Consider the following 9,083-nt stretch of genomic DNA (forward strand, 5'->3'; position numbering starts at 1 on the left):
CTGAAGAGAAGGCAATTTAGAGACAATTGCAAAATAGGCAGGAAAGAACTGACAAGTAAATTCAAGGCTTGCTGGGTGGAACAAGTGACACTTTCTATTCATCATGGCGTAGTCAGCCTTTATCCCGACAGTTTTTAAGGGAGAATTGGGGATGGTTAGAGATTTTGAACATGAGATTCGCTTGAAGGCAGGAGCAGTCCCCAAAGTGCATAAGGTGAGGCCGATACCTCATAACCTGAGAGAGAGACTAAAGACTGAGATTGAGTCCTTATTACAGAAAGGGATTATTGAAGAAAGTGAGAGTTCACAATGGCTATCACCAGTTGTAGTGGCAGCCAAGGCAAATGGTGATATAAGACTTTGTGTAGATATGAGGGACATCAACAGGAACATTCTTGTGGACAGGCACCCTTTGCCGATAATCAGTGACAAATTGTCGACTCTCGATAAGGCCAGAGTATTCTCTGTGATTGACCTCTCTCAGGCTTATCAGATCCCCTTGAAGGAAGAGTGCCAGCATTTGACGGCGTTCATTACATTCTTTGGACTTTCAAGTATCGGAGAATGCCATTCGGCCTTGCCTCGGCAGCGGCCGTATTTCAGAGGGTGATGGACAAAGTTATGGAGGGTGTGAAGAACATTGTGGTGTTCCAAGAGGATATGCTTGTGTTTGCGAGTTCTGGGTCTGAACATGATGAGGTTTGGAGGCAAGTGTTGGGATGATTGTCAAAAGCTGGTATGACTGTGAGAAGGGACAAGTGTAAGATTGCGGTGGGGAAGGTGGAGTATCTTGGACATGAGATCGATGAACGGGGTGTGAGACCGAAAAGGTGTTTGGTAGAGGCTGTGGAAAAAGCCCCTGTGCCGACTGACAAAGACCAAGTGAGGCCCTTTCTAGGCCTTGCGGAATATTACCATCGATTTGTGAAAGATTTTGCTATAGTGTCGGCTCCCATAAGAATGATACTCAAAAAAAGGGTCGAGGTTTGAGTGGTTTCTAGAGTGTGGTAGGGCATTTGAAAGTATCAAGGAAGCAATCCGTAAAGCACCATCTATTGGGAGGTTTAATCCCATGAACAAAACAGTTCTGGTTGTAGATGCTAGTCTGATGGGGTTGGGAGCCACATTGGTACAATTGGATAAGGAGAATAAGGAGAGAGTTATTGCCTTTGCTTCAAGAGCGTTGAGGGGGGCGGAGTACAAATATTCAGTGATCGAGAGAGAGACATTGGCCATGTTCTGAGCTGTTATGCATTTTAAATTTTTCTTGTGGGGCAGGCAATTTGTAATTCGTTCTGATCATAAGCCATTACTGCAGTTGTTTGAGAGTGGAAGGTGGGCTCTGAGTTCGCCAAGGATAAGCAGGTGGGGATTAGGGCTTCAAGGGTATAATTTTGACTTGAGTTTTTTGCCTGGGAAGAAAAATGTTGTGGCAGATTGCCTATCGAGGATGCCCTTAAGTGAAACTGAGATGGTGGAGGATGAGACAGTGGAAGAATCGGTGGTAGCTGAAGTTAATGAGGCAGTTGCTCAAGAGAAGTGGTTGCAGGGGGAAGATTCTGATGAACTCAAGTTGATCAAAGAATGGACGGTGAAAGGATAGCCCCACAAGAATAGTTTGGATAGGAGATTTGACATATGGTGGGAAGTCAAGGAGGAGTTGAACATACATGAGGGCAGACTGAGGAGAGGACGATGTGTTGTACCTCCGGTGTCGATCAGGCAGACTCTTTTGGAACTGGCTCATGAGGGTCACCCAGGGGAAGGAGCGATGAAGAGAAAACTGCGCCAGAATTTCTGGTGGCCGCGCATAGACAAGATGGCGGAAAGGTGGATGAAGGACTGCATCGAGTGTCAAATGAGTGACAAAACTAAGGTGACAAGGGAAACTCCTTTAGTTTCTAACACAGTGCCAGAGCAGCTGTGGTCTAAAGTTGCTGTGGATATTATGGGACCCATTATGGGTTTGGGAGATGGATTGAGGTTTTTGTTTGTGCTGGTGGATTTTCACATGAAATGGATTGAATGGGAAGCGGTAAGAGAGGTCACAGCTAGAGAACTCATTGCGTTCTTAGAGAAAATTTTCTTTAGAGAGGGGGTGCCCACTGAACTTGTTTCGGATAATGGGGTTCAGTTTGTCTCATTGGCAATGAAGAAATTTCTCAGCAGTTATGGCATTAGACATGTTAGAACTGCGTTATATCACCCAAGGACCAATGGCCTAGTGGAGAGAGTCAACCGTTTTTTGCAAGAAGGGTTGCAATTAGCTATGAGGGTGAAGCAGCCATGGAGGCAGATGTTAAAGATAATGACGTGGAATTATCTCACTACTCCGCATTCAGTGACAAAGATATCACCATTTGTTTCTCTCAAGGGAAGGGAACCAGGGACTAATTTGTGTCCAGGGTGGTTGGGAGTAGCAGGAGTAGTTCAAGTGGATAGAGAACAGATAATGAAATGTATCAGGGAGAGCCAGGAGAGAAATAAATTGAGTTTTGATGCTCGTGAGAAAGTGAAGGAGCGTGAGTGGAAGGTAGGAGATATGGTGTATATAAAGAATCCCAGATTAGTGAACAAATGTTTGGACAGCAAATTTATGGGTCCTAAGAGAATTTCTGCAGTAAGGAAGCGTGTGGTTATATTAGAACGAGAAGTCTGGTCTAAAGGAAAAATTGCAAAAGCATATGGCATGGATAGGAGTGTGGAAACAAATGATTCTAACGACAGCAAAGAGAAAAGGGATGACGAGGGTGAAAGTGTTCAAGGTGGGAGTGAAAGTATTCAAGGTGGAGGTGCTCATGACAGTTCCGGTAGTTATCAGAGATCCAGGTCTATACCTGTGTGGATGAAAGACTATACATCATAATGAAAGAATGTGTAAACACTGTTTAGAATTGTTAACTAATTCGGATGAAAGACTATATCATCTTAATGAAAGAATGTGTCATCCGTGCTTTAATTGTGAATTTTTTTGGTGTTGACAAAGGTTAATCGTATCATCATGATACAAGCATAGGAGTTAAATTTAATTTAAAATATTATCATATGTGGTTATTCTCTATTCTACACTTATAGTAGTGATGTTCATTTTAGTTTCATTAATTGTATTGTAAATGATTCTTGTTTTCTTTAAGGAGGAAGGTGTGTAGAGATGTGACTTTGGAATGTTAGGGCACGCGAACCACTCTCCTTGTATTCTTTCGGAGCTTGGTTTGCGTGACCGATTGATCCGTTAGATGCGATGTTGAGTGGATGGGCACGGCGGGTCCCGTTCAAATAAACTCACCTTATACCCACTCAAAGTGCCTCCTCCAATCTTTACACGCACCTAACCCTGAAGTACCTGGTCGCTGATATTCTTAGAGGTACATGGATGTTATCGTTGGCAGTTGAATTAGAATACAGGTTATAAAGCGGCAAACATGTTATGCAAAAGTGACAATTTAGATTGCATTGCGTTATACAGTATACAATAAGCAGTAGAAATAAGGGTCGGCCGGATGACTTTACATTTGGCTGTGCAGCAGTTCAGGGTGGTGCAAGAAACCGTGTCATTAAATATTCCAGGTGGGCTATGTGTGTGAGGCTGGGGAACTGCTATGTTGTTGGGTTAATTGTGCTGCTCTAGAGTGAAGAGTAGGGTTTTCAGATTTTTGCGCAATGTCCAGAAGGAGGATTCAGATTTTAGTGATGTGGGTGGTGCATTCTAATGTCTAGCAGCTAACACTGGGAAGCTGTTGCCTCCTGCTTTCTGGCATTTGTATTTGGGAATGGTGAGTAGATGTGTATAGGCACTGCACGTGGGTCTGTTCGTTTTGTTCAATGCAAACTTGTTGAAATATTTGGGGGCTGTTTGCAAAGTACATTTGTGTGTCATGGAGAGGGTTTTGAAAAGAATGCGGTCATGTACTGGTAACCAGTGTGCAGAGCGTCTTGCCTCGCTAATGATTCTTTTTGGGGATGTTGAGTGCTGTTCTTAGTGCGTTGTTTTGGATCAGCTGTAGTTTTTTTTTAATGTTTCGTTTGTTGGCCTCCATGTAGAGGGCATTCCTGTAATCCAGTCTGGATAGGAGGAGGGCTCTAGCTAGGGTGGTACAGCTGACTGATGACAGGAAGGGTCTACAAGCGTTGACGAGCTTGGATATGTTAGCAGCCACAGTAGCTGTGGCATTGATTTGTCTCGTTAGTGTCAGGGCAGAGTCTAGATAGATACTTTAATGATGATGCCATCTATCGTAAAGGATTTGTAGGTATTGTCAAGTTTATTAAGTCAGTGTTGTGAACTGGTGAGGAGAAGCTCTGTCTTTTCATCATTGAGGCAGAGGCTGTGTTGGGCCATCCATGCCTGAATTGTTTGGTAAATTTGATTTAGTGTCATGGTCGTAGGAGCCTGTTGGTGGGTATGAGGATTTGGGTGTCATCCGCATAGTTGGTGTAGGTGACACCCAGATCGTCAAGGCGGTCGAATAGTGGTTTGGTGAAGATATTGTAGAGCGTGAGTGAGACACAAGATCCTTGTGGCACTCCACATGAGACTGGGGCAGGTGATGCAGTGAGTGAGAATACCCTCATGGTTCTATTAGTGAGGAAGGATTGTATCCAATGTATGGTGTCAGTTGAGAAGTGGGCTGCCGAGGTTGGGTGATTGCAGAGTATGTTATTGTTGACTACATCAAAGGCCGCTGATAAGTCTAGTAGGAGGAGTGCTAGCTTGCCATTGTCTGTCTTTAAATTCATCCATTTGAATTTTTAGACCCAGCAGGGCTGTTTCATTACCATGTCCTGGTCGGAAGCATGATTGGCAGAGGCCTATGAGGTTGTTGGTTCATGGTGTTTTCTGATTTGTAGGTAGGCTGCTCGATCCAGTATTTTGAGGAGGAATGCAACAGTTGTTATGGGGCGGTAGTTAGTGGGAATATTGGGGTCCAAGGTTGGTTACTTTAGTAGTGGGAGAACCCAGGCGTCTTTGAGATTAGAGAGGACGGTATTTGTTTCAAAAGAGGTGTTTATTAATGTTGTGATGAAGGGTGTGAGTTTGGATGTGCATTCTTTGATGAATGAGGCTGGGCATATCACCTTGACATTTAGAGGGTTTGAGGCTTGTGATAATATTTAAAACTTCAGTTGTTGTGACTGGAGCAAAGTTGAAGTATGAGTTCTGTGCTGAGTATATGGAGATCTGTGCCGGTTGGCTATATGCAAGGTTCAGCTTTTTTAGTTCGATTTTTGTTTGGAGTGAGGAAACTTTGCCAAGAAGAGCTTTTTGTATACCTGTGTGAAATGACTTGCAATACATTTGGCAGAAGCATTTTAAAGGGACGAAACAAAACGATACAAAAAAGTGTGACTAACAAAAGCAGCATTAACCTAAGGGACGTGCTTCAAGCAAAAGAGGAGTAGTCATTAAATAGACAACATGACATCATTAAGCACGGGATAGGAAGAATCAGCAGGCAGCAAGGAGGAGGAGGAGGAGGCCTTTCAGGCTTTTGAGGATTTAGGATACTATAACCAATTTTTAATACAAATATGAATGAATTTTTAGTGTCAGCATTATTTGGGGTTATTTGGGGATTAAACGTGCTTCGGCCCACTGATTTTAACCTTTTATTGTGTTTACTGTGCTGTGCTTACTGACCTTTTTTTCTATTTCAGGATGCTACAGGGTTTAATGCCTCCATATTATAGTTAAAAGAAAGGACCAGGGGATAATATGGTTGTTGACAGGCCAAAAAATACAAACACATCCTATAGAAACTTGAAGCTAATTCACAGCTATCTTTAGACCTCTAATTCAAAAGATATGGCCGAACAAATTGAAATCTGCATTTTGGTAATCGAGAAGGCCCTTATGGTAGCTGCTCTGGGGCTGTAGGGACATAGCGTACATGATGTTAATGGTTGCGGTAGTCCAATGGATACAGATGTTTCCGGACCCATCCCCCAACCAGGTTAGATGGGAGCCAAGGGCAGGGGGGGGTCACCAGGAGGGATAACACAAGGACTCCCAGGCCATTTCAGATGGCTCAGTTAATCTTAAGGAGGGAGGATGAGTTCTGGTTGGAGATGTTACTAGAAGAGAAGTTGATTGCCATTCATCAGCTTCTCTCTAGGCTGCATCCCCACCTGCTTGAGAGTGACACGAGCCGAGGGGGTAATGGGGTCTGGGACAAGTCTCAAAATATTCTTTGAGTTTTTTCTGTCCTTCAAGCAGGGGGATAGGAACACTGGAGAATTTTTGTATGATTCCATCAGAGAACTTGGGAAAATATAAGAGGTACCCCCAGTTAGGAATATTATGGCCTATAGAAATGAGGGCTTATTGATGGTAGGGGTTGTACGGTTTATTTGGACTTCGGGGATCTGCTCCATATTTTGCTGTCCACAAGGAATGCTAGCACCAATTCTTTTTTGGCTGCATCTTTGGGCAAATGAGAATGCAAGTTTAACACATTTTATCATTACGTCTCTATAGGCAAGGGACAACTGGCACAACATTCCTTGGTTTTCTTTCACAAGTGAATGTATGACCGAATCCAATGCTCCTGCACAACCCCCATATACCTCCCCCTCTCGGGCACGCCTTCTCCCTCTGCATTTACAGCATTACAAGCGCCTGTTTGTCTCCGTAGTTACTGAGAAGCGAGAGAGCAAGGAGATGTCCATTTACATGAACAGAGCCAATGATGTTATTAACTGGGAGCCGGTCTTATTCAGCCTTATCTCGTTTGGAGTTTGAAAAATGTCACCGTTGGCTGATCACCCGTGCCCAGTTTAACAGTCTGTTGTTGAGGGACAATACAGCTAGCTGGAAGGGTTTTCTGATTTAGCGAGTTGTTCACTGTGCAGAGATTCTGAGGAAAATCTAAAGCATTTTATTTTGTCTTGTCCTGCCTACAAGGATATTCGAAATGACACCATCCTTCTCGTTTTTACACATTTTAATGTGAGACAACATCGCTCTACTCTATTGTTTTTTATCTGCTGACCTCCCATGTGTTGCTTGGGCTCTGCTGTCCTTTTTAAAAAGAGCTATGGGCCTCATTAGGAGTTTGGTGGTATCTGGGCGGTAAAGTAAAAAAGAGAGCAAATGTGTTTTTTTTTTTAGAAAATGCCAATGCAATGATGTACAAGGAAGCCTTTATTTTTTCCTTTTAAAAGCTAGGAACAAAGAGTTTGCTGTTCTGAATTTGCCATTTTTCAGCCTTACAAGAACAGGTTGAGTGGAAACAAAACATACATATTTTTATAAGGTTACCATCAGTTTTGTGAGAGGTATGCGATTTTTCCCTTTGTTCCAATAGGACATTTGTGGACGGAATGGAAGAGGATGGTAGGAAAGTTGAATAGGAACACAAAGGCAAACATTTCTGAAAAGTAGACAGAATTCCAAGCTTCGGGAGGCATCATTTGCACAGGTCAGGCAACAACTATGTAGGTAACATTATCATAGTTTGGGGAAAAATTGGAAAAATGACAGAAAAAAAGGTATGTGCTGGACATGGTTGCACCTGTAAGGTAATGGCTTCTGTGAATATTGAGAAATTCAAATCACCACTACATTCCCCCCACCCCCCTGACTCTTCGAGTTAAGAAATCACACATCTTTCACAATATGTCACAAAACAAGCAATACCACAAGCCAAAAACTGAGCCATGGTACACAGGATTGTTATGCATACGGCCTAATCAGATGCACTTGGAATGTGTAAATAAGGAAAACAAATGTGGTGAGGAATGGCAAGAATACATTTTTTTGAAAGAGCACAGGCAGGCCTTTTGAAGGTTAAAAAAGCATATAGTGCTTAAAGCAGCGACTAAATGTAGGTTACATTTGGGAAATTAAAGGGTTGTGTAACAAAGTGCGGTAGCAAATGTATGAAAAAGTTATCAAAACCAAGAGAAAATAACAAATGTCTTACCTTCCCACATTCCCCCAGGTGTCCTGACAAAAACGGTACCTCACATGTAAGGCTAAACCACTGGTATCCCAAAAGAATTTGGAAGAGCACATTTTTAGGATTTTTGTCTTGTGAACAAACCAACAGATTTGGGCCTGGGGTTTAGCAGCCACCAAGGGAAAAAGGGAACCCCATGCATTTCTGAAAAGATGTCACCCATGGGCATCCATAGAGGTCTGACTTGCGCGAATCTCCATAGAATGTATTACCCAGAAGGCCTGGCAAAGTCCTAAATTTAGGGGAAAAAACACAATTTTCAGACATTTGCCACCAGAAAAGGACAGCCGCTCAAGGCCAAGAACATAACCCTCGACCATCCTGGATCTCTGGCTGGGCTGCATTACAGAATTTCTATCTGGGAAAGGATGGGGACCCTGCCATGCTCCCTGGGACGGCTGCTGTGATTGGAGACGGTCAACCCACATGGGAGACAGGTGCCCAAGGCCAGGGACATTAGCCCCACCAACCTGGAGCTCTGGCTGGCCTGTGTTACAGCTTCTCCCTCCGGGAAAGGTCGGGGACCCTGCCGCGGCTCCCTGGGACTGCTGCTGTGCTTCGGGATGGTTGACCCACATAGGAGACAGCCACCCAAGGGCGGGGACATCACTCCTGACCATCCTGGAGCTCTGGCTGCTCTGTTACAGCTTTTCCCCACCTGGGAGCTCTGGCATTGGGCCAATACCTCCTCGGAAGGAAAAGCTGTAATGCAGCCCAGCCAGTGCTCAGGGATAGTCTGGCGATGATGTCCCCGGCCTTGGGCGGCTGTCTCCCATATGAGGCGACCGTCCTCAAGTGCAGTGGCTGTCCCAGGGAGCCCCGCAGGGACCCCTTCCCTTCAAGGAGGCAGAAGCTGTAACGCAGCCCAGCCAGTGCCCCAGGATTTGACAGGGGTGATGGCCCTGGCCTTGGGTGGCTGTCTCCCATGTGTGTTGACCGTCCGCAAGCCCAGGATGCACCTCTGGCTGGGCTGCATTACAGATTTTCCCTCCGACTCGGAATGGGGACCCTGCCAGGGCTCCCTGGAACTGCCGTTGGACTTTGAGATGGTAGACCCACATAGGAGACAGGTGCCAGAGGCATTACCTCCGACCATCATGGAGCTCTGGCTGGCCTGCATTACAG

Source organism: Ambystoma mexicanum, chromosome 11, assembly GCF_040938575.1.
Source record: "Ambystoma mexicanum isolate Mex_15411 chromosome 11, UKY_AmexF1_1, whole genome shotgun sequence".
Classification (NCBI taxonomy): domain Eukaryota; kingdom Metazoa; phylum Chordata; class Amphibia; order Caudata; family Ambystomatidae; genus Ambystoma; species Ambystoma mexicanum.